The sequence below is a fragment of the Aulonocara sp. 'chitande type north' Nkhata Bay genome, linkage group LG16 (genome assembly GCF_057382095.1).
Source record: "Aulonocara sp. 'chitande type north' Nkhata Bay isolate Kocher_YH1m ecotype deep benthic linkage group LG16, A_spYH_male_GT1.1, whole genome shotgun sequence".
NCBI classification, from domain to species: domain Eukaryota; kingdom Metazoa; phylum Chordata; class Actinopteri; order Cichliformes; family Cichlidae; genus Aulonocara; species Aulonocara sp. 'chitande type north' Nkhata Bay.
The window spans coordinates 7,793,837-7,811,810 of NC_141359.1; the positions used below are offsets into that span (position 1 = coordinate 7,793,837).

The 17,974-nt window shown below is 39.0% G+C and overlaps 2 non-coding genes across 2 annotated transcripts; one reads left to right on the forward strand and one right to left on the reverse strand.

Moving 5' to 3' along the window:
• The first annotated feature begins 14,634 nt into the window (after positions 1–14,634).
• LOC147310915 (5S ribosomal RNA) lies at positions 14,635–14,753 on the forward strand. The gene has a single exon (XR_015125558.1). It is a non-coding gene; the product is annotated as a 5S ribosomal RNA (ribosomal RNA).
• Positions 14,754–16,824: 2,071 nt separating this feature from the next.
• Positions 16,825–16,943, reverse strand: LOC147310916 (5S ribosomal RNA). The gene has a single exon (XR_015125552.1). It is a non-coding gene; the product is annotated as a 5S ribosomal RNA (ribosomal RNA).
• Positions 16,944–17,974: the final 1,031 nt, after the last annotated feature.

Consider the following 17,974-nt stretch of genomic DNA (forward strand, 5'->3'; position numbering starts at 1 on the left):
AAAATTAAGGAGCCTAATTTTCTGTTAAATAAAGATTAGAATAACCCTGGTTTGTGTAAATGTATTCTGCTACAGCCGTGGTTATTTCTCTTTCCTTCTGATGACTACTTGATAGCAAGATTTTCATGTCTGATCAAATATTTGTCCTGTTTTCTCAACTTCAGGGAATTTAAGAAAAGGATAAGGATAACTGCATTAGCTTGTTAAATTAACACTGTTATTAACATTACGGAAGGACTGTGTTTGCTACCTAGCTCCAACATTATCATTTCAGTTTTATTAGTAGCCATAGGCAGTAGCCAGTACCTTAGTGATAACTTATAATGTCTAATATGGGTAATTGCTAATTGTTAAATGGCTAAAGTTAATATGTATGCTGGAAAGATTTATATTTAGAATAACTGTTTAACACTTCAATATTGTTGAAACAATAGCTTTACTGAACTCACAAAATTCCCCATAAAAACAGAAATCTCTTTAAGATGCTTCACCAAGTTTGTTGTCTTGCTGTCCACCTGTTTAGCTGCTAGTGAGGGGAGGGGCTGTGCTGATTCAAGTTATGTGCTAGCTGAGGTAGGCAAACACAGCACTGCTGGTATCAATGCTGTTGCAAATAAGTATCTAATCCAGTAGTAGTTATTATTGTCCAAGTAACAATTTTTTTTACAACCCTATGTACATATCCTGCCTTCGGCATCAAGATATTTGGCAATTTTGGTACCATAAGTATCCGTTCTGGTGAAAAATAAGAGGTACTGCTGTAAGTTTGTCCTCTTTTATTATGACATGGCAGCACATTTATGAGTTCATTTCAGTTTTATTTATATAGCACCAATTCACAACAGCTGTCGCCTTGAGTCGCTTTATATTGTACACTCAAAAAAATCTGTTGTTGGATGAACACAATTTAATCGTGGCACCTATTTCCACATGATTTAACCAAGTACAATAACCCATTTTTGACCATGTCAAACCAACACATTTGGCGGTTTAATGTAATCAGATTACGTTGGATCAACGTAGTATACTTGAATTGACTTGAAGTGAGTTATTTAAGTATGTAGAGTGTTTTAATTGATTCCACACAAGACTTTAGGAAGACAGAAATCTTGTTGTTTGAACAACTACTTTATTAATCAAGGACATTACTGCTAGTCTTGCTTAATGTACCAATATGGGGGTTGATGGTTTCATAGTGACAAACAACAATCGCCAACTCTAAGTACACACTGCAAATCAGCCAGATTGTGGATTTGAACCCAGGCCCTTCTTGCTGTGAGGCAACAGCACTAACCATCACGCCACCAAACTGTCAATCCAGGCTTCACAAAACTAGGAAAGCTATGATTACAGGGGTTGATGCAGACTCCAGCGATTTTCCTGCAGTTTGACATCTAATGTGATCTTGTGAATTTCATGGGTCCAGACAACTAACCACTCTTACTAGATTGCATCATGTCATCTCAACAAGAACAAATTAAGTTGCTGAATTTCATACAGATGCTACATGATTTAATTACATTCACCATAGAAACATGAAATTATTTAGTTCACATTACAAGTTTGAATGCTGTACATGCAACAACCACCCAATTTCTTTTTTTTTTCTTTTTTTTTTTTGAGTGTAGGTTGCAGACCCTGCGATATTAAACAAGAAATCAGAAGAAAAATGACAAATCAGCTCAATCAGAAAGTATCTGGGGATAAAGGGAAGGAGAAACTCCCTTTTAAAAGGAAGAAACCTCTGCAGAAGAAGTAGAGAGAGTGTATGTCTCCAAACTGGGAGCTGGTTCCACAGAAGAGGGGCCTGAAAGCTGAAGGTTATGCCTCCCATTATACTGTTAAATATCCTAGGAAACACAATTAAGCCAGCAGTCGGAGAGTGATGAGCTCAGTTTGGATAATATGGTACTATGGGGTCTGTAAGATATGATACCTTGTATGTGAGGAGAAGGATTTTAAATAAAATGTTTAACTTGACATGTACTCAATGAAGAGATGCTAATATAGGAGAAATATGATATCTCTTTCTAGTCCCTTTCAGTACACTCGCTGGATTAACTGGAAACGATGGGAATGAAGGTCCTGTTAACAGTGAATTAAAATCGTTCAGTCTATAAATGCATGAAGTCGTTTTTCAGCATCAGTCTGAGATCAAATGTTTCCAATTTTAACTGCAAGTGAAAGAAGGCAGTCCAACATGTTTGTTTAAGTTCTGTGTTGAAGTACATATCTTAACAAATATGAACCCAAGAATCCTCATAGTGTTATGGGAGGCCAAAGTAATGTTATCTAGAGCGCATATCTGGTAAGATGTCATATTTCTAAGGCTTTATAACCTAAAAACCCCCTTTTGAGTACAACCACAAAGTCATATTTGACACTTATGTATGAGCTTTAACCTTAAAGGCTGACCACACTAAACACAAGAAATACCACAGATGAAATTATGCATCTGTTTAATCATTTAAACATCACAGAGTGAATTTGCCAGTTTTATAAAATCTAACATTAAGGGTGGTATTTACTTCTTTTTGGGTGGCTGTAGCTCAGGAGGTAGACCAGGTCATCTGCTAATCAGAAGGTTGATGGTTTGATCCCTGGCTCCTCCAGTCTGCATACCAGGTATCCTTATCATATCTAAGATACTAAAAGCACTTGCATAGAAAAAAAGAATGGGTGCTTAGTTGTATAAAGCCCTGTAAGGTATCGGGTAGAGTAGAAAAGCACAATATAAGAACCAGTCCATTTAGTTTACTGGTAACGGTCAGATGAATGAGTGTGTGCTGTTCAGAACATTATCTTATCACCAAATGTAAATTATTGTACTTTTTATAAGTGTCCACATTACTGTGGACACAAACTTGCTTTGAGCACCAGGAGTATGCAGTATACAGACTCTGCTTTATGTGTTACTGTCCTGCTGCTTTCCCTTTATTCACACAGAGGGCCCCCCATGGCCAACACAAGAAGAGCCAGCGACCCCTTCCCGAGCAAGGTCGGTGGTAGCTATGGGCCGGGGTGCGCTCAGCCCACCCAAAAGTGCATCCTGCCCAGCCAATCAAGTTAAGAACTTTTTTCTGTTCAGCCAACAGAAAAATTGCATAGAAAACATCAGCGCCAGCTTTAACCTCTGACTAGGGGGGGCAGCCAACGTCCTGCTTTGAAAGCGCCTACTAGGACCGTCGTTGACTAAAGAAATTTCTACTGAAATCGGGCCTCTTCAACAAATCATTTAGTTGTGGGGGTTGTGTGGTGGGGGTGGGTGAATTTGTGTGCATGCAAGTTATCGTCGCTCTACCTGCGAGCTTTAGGAGCCTAATTGAAATAAGTAGACATTTCAGCTCATTATTTTATATCAAACTTATAAATATTCAAGGTCCAATATCAGTGAAACAGGCTTCATGACATAAACAGTCGTGGTATAATTTTTCAGCTTAGACATGAAAGCTGCTTATCTGCTTAAAGGTGAGCTGGTAAAGCCCTCAGTGGAGGTGCTTGTAGAGTGTAAAAAGATTGTTACACAAAACACATTAAACGACATTCTGGTGTGTTAGTATTCAGTGCACAGAAAACAAGCTAACTTAGCTTACAATTCGCTTACAGTTTTTAGATATGTGTTGTTGTTTGTAGAGCTGTGATATGCAGACTGCTACAAAGTTAACACTTGGGCTTTTCTGGTCATCCATTTGAACAAAATGACCATGTGTCAATTAATTTAGAGCTGTCTCTGAGAAAAAGTTCAGAAAATGCAAAAAGGTAAATTAGTTAGACTTCACAGTCTCCCCTAAGGAGAGTTTGGTCAGAAGAAAGCATATCAGCATAATAATCAACCAGTTGCCACACTATTTTTCTACAATCCTACCCTAACATAGCGTATTAAAACCAGTGTTGTTCGAGAGTCTAATAAACTGTCCAAAGACTGTGTGTGTTTCAGGGCTCTAGATGGTCAGATGTGGGGTTAGAAAGAAAGAGGCCACACTTTCTTTGCTTCGCATTAACAGAACATTTTGAGCCCTTCTGACCACCTGCTTCCTGATTGATGGGCTGAACCAAAAACACAAAACACGAGAAGCTTCAATGAGAGTCAGAATGTCGGGAGCATTTCTTCTATGACTCTGTAGAAACTTGTGTTAGTGTGTGTTAGTGTGTGCGTGTTCCTGTACTTCTGTACTCCGGAACACTGAGTGTGTAATGTGAGAAAAAATGTAGTGTGTTATTTTATCACTATATGTGCTGATGGACTGTTTTAATGTTTACCTGAAAACTGAGCCCCAGTGTGTAGAGTGATATTTCTTTGTAAGACAAAACAAAATAATTCACAGTTTCAAAATGAAATCAAAACTGAAATTCAGCTTTGATTTTCCTAACATCTTTAACTCAAGATGTTAGGAAAAGACAACATTTTGAAAAACTTGGAACTTCAAGGTGAGGTAAATTGCTTTTAGATTGCAATATTGTATTAATGAGCTTCCCCCAAAGCACTTAGATAAAAATAAATACAAAATATTCTATAAAATAGTATTCATTTTATCTAAATGTAAAAATATAAATATGCAAATTATAATAATTTAATTGATTAATTTGAAAAATAAAATAAATGTAGGCATTTAAAAATGTTATTTTAAGGTTTTCTTTTTATATATATGGATTTGTATTTTATTATGATAGTTTACTGGGTGTAATTAGGTCAGATTTGTTCATTTTTGTTTAACTCACAGGGGAGTCATTAGTATAGTTTTTAATTAGTTAGTTTGTGTTATTTTGTTCATTCTTTATGCACAAGAAAGAAAGTAAAAAGAAAATACATGACTAAACAGATTTCAGGGGTTATATAAACACAGTGCATTTTTGTGTCGTTTACTCCTTTTTGTGTACAGCAGTTTCAGAGCTTCATAGTGAAAAAGTAAGTTGTTTCCATGAATGTGCATGCGTTTATGTGCATGTGCACAGAGGCAAGCTTTGGCTTCCATCTGTTGCATCCACCTCCTGATCTGTGTTTCTTCCACTCTAACAAATAGTGTTAATGTCATAATGGGGTCCAAATGGTGGGTGGATGTACAGAGAGGAAAACATTTTGGAACCTAGCCACTCAGTGCACTGTGCCAACACTTTTCATTTCAAGTAGAAAAGCCAGGGACAAATGGTTGGAACGAAACAAAGCAGTGTGTGGAGGTTTAAAAAAAAATCTTAGCTGAGTTTGTGACTAGATTTGATTTCTTAGGCTTAAACAAGATGCAAAATTTGTGAATGTTGAAGTTATCGATATGCGCCAGAAATAAGAACATTTTTCCGCCCTGTAGGGAGAGGTAGATTGTAGATTCTGCAGCAACTATTTTTTGGCTAATTTCTTTCATCTGTTAATTTTTTTGTAACTTCTCATGTCAGCATGTTCAGATGTCTTAAACTCATGACAACGTACCCCAGTGTACCCACATTTAACATAGTGGGTACACTGGGGTACGTTGTTAAATGTATAAACTGTTATAATTATCTTCATCTTCAAGTATAGCGATGTCATAGTATAATGATTTTAACATTTAGCTAAGAAGCAAAAAATTGTTGAAACTACAGAAGAGGATTAGTACAGAAGAGGATTAGTACAGAAGAGGATTAGGGCCACCGAAATAAAAAAAAGGTAGGCACGTCTTTTTTTTCCTTTCCCAGAATTCTGAGGTTAATGTCAGAATTCTGTCTTTTTTCTCAGAATTCTGAGATTAATGTCAAAATTCTGAGAAAAAGGAATTCTGAGAAAAAAGTCAGAATTCTACGATTAATGTCAAAATTCAGAGGATTAATGTCAGAATTCTTTTTTCTTAGAATTCTGAGAAAAAAGAATTCTGACATTAATCCTCTGGGGTGCAGGGTATAATTGGCCATTTTGGACTACTTTTGATTTTACCTCTATATTTCACCTTTAAAAACTGCTTATCCTGCCCTGTTTGGTATCATTATTTCCGGACCAACCTCAAATATCTGAAATGGGATTTTTTTCATTTTGACATACTATATTAGCACAATTGATCTAAATTCAGAGAAAAAATTTAAAATCCGAGTAGAACAAAGTTGTATTTTTTACTGCAAAAACCACAAACATGTTTAACGAATCATTTTCATAACTTGAAATGCAAATAGAAATTGTACATTTCTAAAAATTATGCACAAATTTTGCAAACAACAAAGTTGTATGGTACTATTTACCTAAAAATGCAGCCAAGGGCTCAGGCGTTTTTTATAGAACCATTTAAAACTTTTTACAGAACAATCAGGTGTGCTGCATCAAATAAGAAGGCATACAAATTATTTGTGCCACTCAAAAACTATAGTTTCTTTCCACTATAAGACAAAGGAGAATACCAGAGGCCTAAACCCTGCAGGTCTGAGTACAGGAGGTGTATCAGTCCAGTTTTCCATGTGGAGACAGCGTTTAGACCGCAATCTGCTTTTGGTGGCTTTTTTGGAGCAACTGTGACATTCACTAGTATAACTGACACACAAAACAAAACAAGGACTACAGTACACACTAACTATAGCCCCCAAACATGCAAAAAAATTTTGATTGGCTGACATACACTTTAACACCAATAGGGAAGGGATGTTTTGTCTTTTTCTTTTTTCACTCGCAACCGGAGAGTTTTTGCTAGCGCTGTCCTGAGAAAAAGTTTTTAACCGTTCTTCCCGCTGTAAACACCGCTGTTTTGTTCAGAAAAAAGCATCGCATGTATTTTTATCATAACTCTGCTTTAACGTTGCCTATCGAAACAATTTAAAAACTGGTATATAGTTTGAAGTCCGCACTTTCGATCAAAGTTGAAATGGAGATTCGCTACATCTTGTTGCTGTGTCGTCTTAAATTGGTCATGTGATTTTGACGCGCCAGCGCGTCCTTCAACCCCAGAGAGTTAAAGTCAAAATTCTTACTTTTTTCTTAGAATTCTGAGCTCAATGTCAGAATTCAGATTTTTTTTTCTCAAAATTCTGACTTTTGTCTCAGAATTCTTTTTTTTTTTCATAATTCTGAGATTAAAGTCAGAATTCTGAGAGTAATGTCAGAATTCTGACATTACTCTCAGAATTCCAACGTTTTTTTAGAATTCTGAAATTAAAGTTAGAATTCTACGGTTAATGTCAAAATTCAGAGGATTAATGTCAGAATTCTTTTTTCTTAGAATTCTGAGAAAAAAGAATTCTGACATTAATCCTCTGGGGTCCAGGGTATAATTGGCCGTTTTTGACTAGAAAATAGTCAGAATTCTGACATTACTCTCAGAATTCCAACTTTTTTTTTTAGAATTCTGACTTTTATCTCGGAATTCTGAGATTAAAGTCGGAATTCTGACTTTTTTCTCAGAATTTTGGAAAATAAAAAAAAAAGACCTGCCCAGTTTTTTTTTTCCGTTGGCCCTAATCCTCTTCCATACGAAACCATTTGTGATTGAGAAAGCAGCTGAAAGGAGTTTGTCTTCCAATTTTGAGGCTTTACATGATTTAGAGCCCAACTGCGTTATCGGCATCCTGATATTATCGACCAACACTAACTATTTGCCAGTTTGTTGTATTTGCATTTATGACATCCATCCATTCACTTCCGCTTATCCTTTTCAGGGTCGCGGGGGGCGCTGGAGCCTATCCCAGCTATCATAGGGCGAGGGGGGGGTAAACCCTGAACAGGTCGCCAGTTTGTCACAGGGCCAACACACAGGGACAGACAACCATTCGCACTCACATTCATTCGCACATTCACACCTAGTGGCAATTTGGATTATCCAATTAACCTATCCCCACAAGCCGGAGTACCCAGAGAGAACCCACGCAAACTCCACACAGAAAGACCCCGGCCTGATGGTGGAATTGAACTCAGGACCTTCTTGCTGTGCGGCAACAGTGCTAACCACCGTGCCACCGTGCTGCATTTAGGAGAAAATTTAGAAGAAAAATAAGAGACAGAAGAAACACCTTTCAACCATGTTATTAGTGTTGATGTTGCATAGTTTGTCCACAAGAGGGCACTCTGCAACTTCCCTACTGGCAACACACGTTTTGATTGCCACAAACACAACGACCAGCGGATCTGAGCAGAGTCCAGCAATATAAATATATAAATGAGTAAATACCTAAGCATCACAAATCTTAGGGAAATTTGTTTCTGTCTCGTGTGTCTGAAAAAAACCCCAAAATATCGGCTGATATATCAGATTTTTAAATCACCAAATATTGATATCAGTTGCGATGACTAACTGTTATGTCGCTCAGCCTCTAATATGAACATATCTTCCATAGGAGTTTAAAGACACTGTGGATTTTTCCTTGTCAATCTGTAACCAGTCATTATAGGTACCTCAGTGCAACAAATATTTTGTTTACTTTACATTGTTTCAAAATTATTACAAAGTGGAAAGAGTCGAACTTTCCAGGTTTTTCCCAGTAGAAATTTTACCTTTAACAACCACAATGTTGCTGAGCCAAAAACCTTTCGACCTTTACTACATCTGCCTCTCGCAGCGTCGCTGTCACATCTACAGGGTGGGCCATTTATATGGATACACCGTAATAAAATGGGAATGGTTGGTGATATTAAATTCCTGTTTGCGGCACATTGTGAGGGGGAAAACTCCTCAAGATGGGTGGTGACCATGGTGACCATTTAGAAGTCGGCCATCTTGGATACAGCTTTTGTTTTTTCAATAGGAAGAGAGACATGTGACACATCAAACTTATTGGTAACGTCACAAGAAAAACAATGGTGTGCTTGGTTTCAACGTAACTTTATTCTGTCATGAGTTATTTACAAGTTTCTGACCACTTATAAAATGTGTTCAATGTGCTGCCCATTGGGTTGGATTGTCAATGCAACCCTCTTCTCCCACTCTTCACACACTGATAGCAACACCGCAGGAGAAATGCCAGTACAGGCATCCAGTATCTGTAGTTTCAGGTGCTGCACATCTCGTATCTTCACACCATAGACAATTGCCTTCAGATGACCCCAAAGATAAAAGTCTAAGGGGGTCAGATTAGGAGACCTTGGGGGCCATTCAACTAGCCCACGACGACCAATCCACTTTCCAGGAAACTGTTCATCTAGGAATGCTCGGACCTGGCACCCATAATGTGGTGGTGCACCATCTTGCTGGAAAAACTCAGGGAACGTGCCAGCTTCAGTGCATAAAGAGGGAAACACATCATCATGTAGCAATTTCAAATATCCAGTGGCCTTGAAGTTTCCATTGATGAAGAATGGACCCACTATCGTTGTACCCCATATACCACACCAAACCATCACTTTTGTTGTTCCAGCAGTCTTGGAGGGATCCATCCAATGTGGGTTAGTGTCAGACCAATAGCGGTGGTTTTGTTTGTTAACTTCACCATTCACATAAAAGTTTGCCTCATCACTGAACAAAATCTTCTGTGTGAACTGAGGGTCCTGTTCCAATTTTTGTTTTGCCCATTCTGCAAATTCTGTCCGCCGATCTGAGTCATCCTCGTTGAGATGCTGCAGTAGCTGGAGTTTGTAAGGGAGCCATTTCTGAGTAGCTAATATCCGCCGAAGGGATGTTCGACTAATGCCACTCTCCAGTGACATGCGGCGAGCGCTACGCTGTGGGCTCTTGCTGAATGAAGCTAGGACAGCCACTGATGTTTCCTCATTAGTGACAGTTTTCTTGCGTCCACATTTTGGCAAATCCAACACTGAACCAGTTTCACGAAACTTAGCAAGCAGTTTGCTGACTGTAGCATGGGAGATGGGTGGTCTCGTAGGGTGTCTTGCATTGAAATCTGCTGCAATGACCCGGTTACTGCGTTCACCAGATATCAACACGATTTCGATCCGCTCCTCACGTGTTAACCTCTTCGACATGTCAATGGCTGTGAACAAAGAGAAACTTTTAAATAACTCATGACAGAATAAAGTTACATTGAAACCAAGCACACCATTGTTTTTCTTGTGACATTACCAATAAGTTTGATGTGTCACATGGCCCTCTTCCTATTGAAGAAACAAAAGTTGTATCCAAGATGGCCGACTTCTATATGGCCACCATGGTCACGGCCCATCTTGAGGAGTTTGCCCCCTCACATATACTAATGTGCCACAAACAGGACTTTAATATCACCAACCATTCCCATGTTATTACGGTGTATCCATATAAATGGCCCACCCTGTACATCTCCTTCTCATTCACACACATGTATTCTGCCTTGCTTGTACTAACTTTCATTCCTCTTCTCTCCAGAGCATACCTCCACCTCTGCAGGGTCCACCTGCTCCATACTCCCATGTTGTCTGCAAAACTTGTAGTCCCACCCCAACCTAAACCCATCTCTCACTCCTACCTTACACCTCAGCCCTGCCTTGCTGTCCTGATAGATCTCCTGCACCACTCTCACATACTTCTCTGCCACTCCTGACTTCCTCGTGCAATACCACAGTTCCTTTCTTGGCTCCCTATCATTTGCTTTCTCCAGAGCCACAAAGACACAGTGCACCTCCTTCTGACCTTCTTTATACTTCTCCATCCTTCTCCATCAACACTCTCAAAGCAAACACCACATCTTTGGTGCTCTTTCTTGACATACTGCTGCTCACTGATCGTCACCTCGCTTCTTAACCTCGCCTTAATAGCTCTTATCCATATCGTCATGATATGGCTCATCAACTTTATCACTCTGTAGTTACTGCAGCTCTGCAGTCACCCTTATTCTTGAAAACTGGTACCAGTACACATTTTCTCTATTCTTGAGACATTGTGTTAAAGTCCACTGCCCTCTCTCCTGGAAATACCTCAACAAATATGTCATCTGGACCTTTCCAGTCTTCATCCTCTTCATAACACCCTAACTTCCTCCTTTCTAATCATCTGCACTTCCTAATACACTTTCCTTTTTTCCTCTATCCATCCTCCTCCTATTTATTTAGTGTCTACATATTTGGTTTTTATTTGATTTTTTATATATATACATATATGCCTGTACAAACATTGCACAACAGAATTGTGGTACCCTCTACCGACAAGTTGTCAGAAGTACAGGAAGTGTGGTGTGGTCCTTCTTATACCCGTCTGCTTGCCTTCTTGTGTGGGTGCGTGTGAAACTGTCTTGAAACTCGTGTTCCCTGCATGCCTTTCCCTTTCTTCAACATGCTCTTGACTCGATGCTGCCACTGCAACCTAATCCTCTGATCAGCATGCTGAGAAGAGCACAGACGGGCTGACTGGGCCAGTGGAGAACAGGGGACTGAGGTGCTGCGTTGCTCCAGCCACTTTCTCAGATTGTTTCAGCCACTTGTGCTGATGCAGTGTGAACTTCGCTCATTGTTGACCAGGGGTGGAGGTGTAAGGGGGGGGCACACACCCCACCCCATCTGCTCAACATCTATCACCCTTCTGTGATCTCTTCTTCCACAGAGGTGAGAGCTGGGTGAAAGAGAAAAAGTTGTCCAACCAAATGTTTAGAAAATGCTAATTTGGTACCTGGACACTGCACACAGATCTTTCCAAAGACAGAATTAAAACATAAACAAGGGCAAGAAAGAACTTTTCCTTAGTTCAGTGTGTCAGGTTCAAGATAAACCAGACAAAGACTTGGGTGAATAGAGTGACTTAAGAGACCAAGGGATTGAGGGGAGTTACTTGGCACACAAACAAAAAGCACTCATCCCTGCATAGCTTGCAGTGGTCCCAAATCCCCACATTTGTCTGGACAAATTGACTGGACCCCAGGTCTTGTTTGTGTAGCTCCGCTGGTCTGCTGGAGAGGACTTGAGGACAGTGGGGGATACCCCTCCAGCAGGCTTGGCTCATGGGAACAGAACAAATAAGATGTTCAGACCGAGCTTGGCAACAGTCTTTAATTCTTTCTATGGTAAAATCAAGAAACTAACCACCAGGGATACGATGATTAGGTTGTGCCTTAAACACTTATATGCAGTCTATAGTACCATCCCAATATCAGAAATCTTTCAGGCGGCTGAAAGAAATTTAATGCAACATTTTACAGGCTCTCAGCTTGTTGTTATCTCAGCAGTGTTAGCACACAGTTGGAGTAACCCGTTATTGGGCTCCAAGTGGTACAAAAAGAAGTTTGTGGGATCTGGTCTATACTGCTTGTAATTGTGTTCATGGAATCATGGGTAAAACAAATGGGTTTTAAATGTTTCAGAATCTATAAAAGAGCAAGTTCAATTATTACAATTATGTTAATTCAAGAATAATTTGATATTATAATAATGACCGCAGATTGTGCCTATCCCAAGCTGTTATTTGAAGCTCAAGCGCTTAGTGTTTTGGGGGTTTTTCATATACAAAAATGATAATTTTACAGAAATGGAAAGATATCTGATGTAGCTATTAGCCAGCTTTAAAATGCAATCCCAAGCCAAGTAAACACAGCTGTCTTTGTAGCGTTAAAATACATTTTCAGAGTAATAGATACAAGTAGGGTGTTATCAAGCACGCATATTTGACATGCATATTTTGATCCGCACCGTTCAATCTGCAGATTACTCCATTTCAATATAAACATATATAAAAATCCTACAAAATATATGGACATTTTTTAGAATCATGAGGAAACAATATGAAGACTGCAGCTGTTTTCAGACTATTTAGAAGCTTTAATGAAAAGGCAGATTGTGCAAAGGCAGATATTTTTTGGCCATCTGTTCTTTGATGGCAAAACCTTTCAGCAGTGGAGGTGCAGTATCGTGAAGCACTTCGAGTGGTTTTTCAAACTTTTCATCTTTTATTTAACAAGTGCAGCACAGTCATCATACTCCTGTGGATAGTGTGAGATGAAGCTGTGTATTGGAGAAACCATCACTGTGACCTTACAGTTACACTGCTTTGTGTGGTTGGAAGGCTTATGGAAGACTGCCATCTAGTGCACACTGTAGGGTTATAAGTTATCCAATGTTTATTTCTGTATAATATAAGTGAGCCTATCTTATTTTATTTTTTTTAAGAATCAGAGTAAATCACTTTTAATTGTCATGTTAAAACTATGTCACCTACCCAAGAGTGTAAGGTTGGAAAAAAACAGAAGAAGCCAGACAAGCCAAGTCAGAGTCATTGTGCACCTAGTACCGTAAATGCTGCTGCTTACCATACCAAACATGCTCAATTTTCAGGAGCTAAGCAGGGTCAGGTCTCATTAGCACTTGGATGGGAGAATGTGTGCAAATGTGTGTGCATTTATACACACAGGATAGATTCAAGCTCTCATTGACATATTTTAAAAGACAAGAAAAGCATGCCCATGTAACAAGGTCATAAATCACATCTTGTTATAATAATAATAATAATAATACATTTTATTTGAGGGCGCCTTTCAGAAACCCAAGGTCACCTTACAAAAAACACAATTAATAAAAGGAAAAGTAGTCATAAAATACATAGAATAAGTTAAAATTACAAAACAGAGTGTGACAACAGATAAAACCAGCATTAAAGCGAATAAGCCAGTTTAACAGATGTGTTTTGAGCTGAGTCTTAAATACGGAGAGGGAGTCAATATTTCTTAGTGCAGGAGGAGGCGAGTTCCAGAGCCGGAGAGCAGAGCGACTGAAAGCTCTGTTCCTCGTAGTAATAAGGTGTGAGGACGGAACGGTAAGATGAATAGCAGATGATGATCTGAGAGGGCGGGAAACAGTGGTGATATGGAGCAGCTCACACAAATATGAAGGAGCAGATTTATGGATACATTTGAACGTGAGAAGTAAGATTTTAAAGTTTATCCTGGCTTCTATGGGCAACCAGTGAAGCTGCTGAAGAACTGGGGTAATATGAGCACTTAACGGAGTGTAAGTTATGACCCGAGCTGCAGAATTTTGAAGAAGTTGGAGTTTATGAAGGGACCTTTTAGGGAGTCCAAATAGGAGGGAATTACAGTAATCAATACGGGATGTAATAAGACTATGGACAAGGATGGCAGCAGGATGGGGGGAAGGAATTTATTTGGAGGTCTTTCTTTCTTTTACCTTTTATCGTCAGACACAACGCAGAACCACACCGGTTACACTCTGACTCTTTGAAAACAAAAGCTGTGCCTTTTTTTTATGTCACCATATTATTTAGTAACTTGAACCATATTTATGCGTGCAAATGTCAAGGGGTGCTAGCTTCCCACTTGGATTTGGATTTATCTTTGCCCACACAAAGATGGTAATGGCGTGGCAGTACTAATTCTTCATATATTCTTATCATGTTTGGTTAGAACTCTCAGTCCTGTAAATTAAAAACGTGTCAATCCAGTAGAAAACTTCTAATAATAAATATGATATCAGTTTGAGCCCAGCTAAAATATATTTATCTTAAATAACCTAAACTTTTGGACCAGAAAACAAAATTAAAACAAAGGACAATACTCATCCAGGTTTCAAAAAACTAAAAACATATAGCACTGAATATGTGTTTAAGCTCCTCTACGAATCCCAAGTTGTTAAAATCTGATTCATATCGAAGAAATAAATCAAAATACGCCAACATAGTTCGTGTTTTCTACCATATAAAAAGCCATCTTGTGATGTCAGCGTCCGCTTACGGCCATACCACCCTGAACACGTTGCATTACATTTGTTTTAGCGTCCAGCCTTTGTTGTTGCATATAAATATGTTTCCTGTTACTATGACAGTCGCTTACGGCCATACCACCCTGAACACGCCCGATCTCGTCTGATCTCGGAAGCTAAGCAGGGTCGGGCCTGGTCAGTACTTGGATGGGAGACCGCCTGGGAATACCAGGTGCTGTAAGCTTTTGCTTTCATACACCAGGCGGCGCTGTTGCTCTTCATAACAGTACAGAGCGTTTTCTTAAAGTGAGACTTTGATAAATTTTCATCTTTTCTCTATTGTTTTTTAATTTAGCAGGTAATATTTATTATTACTATATCAGTTCTGGGGGTTTTATATTTTCAAACAAAATACACGTCTCACTGGCAAGTAATACTGCCTCCAACCTCTTCACCCTCTTCACATAGACACATACTGTGCACACACAGCATGCTCAGTTGTTTCAATTCATCAGCTGCCACAAGTCAACTTAACGTGTGCATAATAATACTCTTAACCTTCCTGTGTGCTAAAGACTATACACCCTACTTACTGGTTTTTTGGTTACATCAGTCTGCCACCCAATTAATTTGTGTGTTTGTTCTGCAGCTCCACATCGCCCAGGCTGCAAAAAACGTGTGTGCTCTTAATGAGCTCGTTGTCATCTCTCTGCCATCAAGAGTGAGCATTGGTTAATGTTCATCATGTGACCAATGCATGCCAGCTTCTTTTACTTAGCAAAATTGTGATTAATAGTTTTGTTAAGGGGCACGGCAAGACCATACACACACATTTTTAAAAAATTAACAAAAAATGCCTGAAGAAAAGGACACTTTGGATACCTAAGAAGAAAGGGGCAGGTGCTCATGCCCCCTGCACATGCATTACTGTTACTAATATTAATATGGGGGTATGGCCATAACCCCAGGATATTTTTATGTCATGCTGATTTGTATTTTTGTTGTTGTTGTTGTTGATTAAAAAAATGGATCCAACCTAAAGGTCTTCTATGTTTTGAAACTCATGACACTCTATAGTCTTCTGTTGGATTTGAACACTTTTAATTTATAGCATTATAACACTGTTTCGTTAATCCTGTCATCACTGTCTTTAATTGAATTGAATTAATTTCATTGAATAAACAAAGTCTTAATCTAAAGACAGAAGTTAGCAAGCATTATACTTTGATACATAAACAGCCTTTTCATGAGTTCTGTTATACAGTAAGACAACCATCGAAGGACCCAGTCCCTTCTGGTCTTAGAAGGTAATTGGAATCAGGCCCTGGGTAGTACTTGCGTGACAAGCTCCAGTGGGTGTTGCTGCATCTTTTACTGGAGACAATTTTGAAAAGCAGGGATGTCAAAAATCACCAAGGATCGAAATTCACTTATTCACTTAATTTCAGTTATGAATAGTTTTTTTGTTTTTTTTTAAACAGCAATGATTTAAAAAAAAAACATCTTTGACAAAAATTATCGTTGTCAATATTGTTGTCTTTTAATAGATGGATAAGCACCTTGAGTCAGCTATTGTGATTTACAGTTGATTTGAATTGAACTGAATTAAATGTCAAATCAAATCAAATCAAATCACTTTTATTGTCACATCACATGTGCAGGTACATTGGTACAGCACATGTGAGTGAAATTCTTGTGTGCGAGCTTCACAAGCAACAGAGTTGTGCAAAATACAATAATGTAAACAAGCAAAATACAAGAATGGCTACATCTGAAACTAATAAATATATGTACAACATATAATAGTATATGCATTTCTGGATGTGTATACTAAATATTTTTCTACGTGTGTGTGTGTGTGTGTGTGTGTGTGTGTGTGTGTGTGTGTGTGTGTGTGTGTGTGTGTGTACACATATTTTACAAATTAAATAGAGTAAACAATAAATAAAATATATAAAAAAAATAAAATATACAACAACACTAAAGCTATTCTGTTATACCTACGTGTAAAAAAATACATGTGCAAAACAGTGGCATTACTGTACAGTATGGAGTGCATAATATTGAAGTTCCAGTAGTGAAGCTGAGGTGTCTATGACGTGTTCAGCAGTCTGATGGCCTGATGGAAAAAGCTGTCTCTCAGTCTGCTGGTACGGGACCGGATGCTGCAGAACCTCCTTCCTGAATGTCTCCATTATCACACGTTAACTTTATTTCTTGTTGTTATTTCACCATATTATTTAGTAAAGCAGCAAATATGAAGCACAAAAATTCGGAAAGTACCACTAGATTACAGCAGCGCCCCCTGGTGCAAAAGCTTACAGCACCTGGTATTCCCAGGCGGCCTCCCATCCAAGTACTGACCAGGCCCGACCCTGCTTAGCTTCCGAGATCAGACGAGATCGGGCGTGTTCAGGGTGGTATGGCCGTAAGCAACAGTTTCACCCACGTGAAGTCTATTTATGCATCTCAGTGTTCGTTGCGTTTAGTTTTAGATTGTCACAGTAATCGAATTGTGAATTAAAAACGTGAAAATCCCGTGCAAAACTGATTGGAAAAAAAGATATACAGGTTGAAGCCCTTTTAACAATGAAATGTAGCAGTCAATATACTTCTCGGGTTTCCCAAAATAAGAATATGGCGGAAAGAACAAAATAGTAAACTACAAATGTACATTACATTTGTTTTAGCTTCCAGTTCATAGCCTTTGTTGTTACATATAAATATGTTTCCTGTTGGCTTCATAGTCACTTACGGCCATACCACCCTGAACACGCCCGATCTCGTCTGATCTCGGAAGCTAAGCAATACTTACTTGGATGGGAGACCGCCTTACAGGTACTGTAAGCTTTTGCTTTCATACACCAGGCGGCGCTGTTGCTTCGTTACAACAAAGCTTTCAAAACAATAAGATCTTATAACTTGCAGGATATCTGTGTCACGGGCCACGGCTTTTACATTTTCAAACAAAATACACTTTTTTTTTCTCAACTGCAAGTACCTCGGGCTGTGGGTGGACAATAAACTGGACTGGTCATGCAACACAGAGCACCTGTATAAAAAAGCCCAAAGCCGACTGTACTTCCTCAGGAGGCTGAGGTCTTTTAACATCTGCAGGAAGCTCCTGAGGATGTTTTACCAGTCGGTGGTTGCTGGAGTACTTTTCTATGCTGTGGTGTGCTGGGGGAGCAGCACAGCAAAGAGGGACTCATCCAGGCTGGAGAAACTGATCAGGAAGGCTAGCTCTGTGGTCGGCATGAAGCTGGACACTCTGGTGACAGTGGCAGAGAAAAGGACATTAAAGAAACTGATGGACATTATGAACAATGCTGGGCATCCTCTGCACACAGCCATAAACAATCAGAAGAGTCTGTTCAGTGACAGGTTGCTTCTCCCCAAGACAAGAACTAACAGACTTAAAAACTCCTTTGTCCCACACGCCATCAAACTGTTTAACTCCTCTCT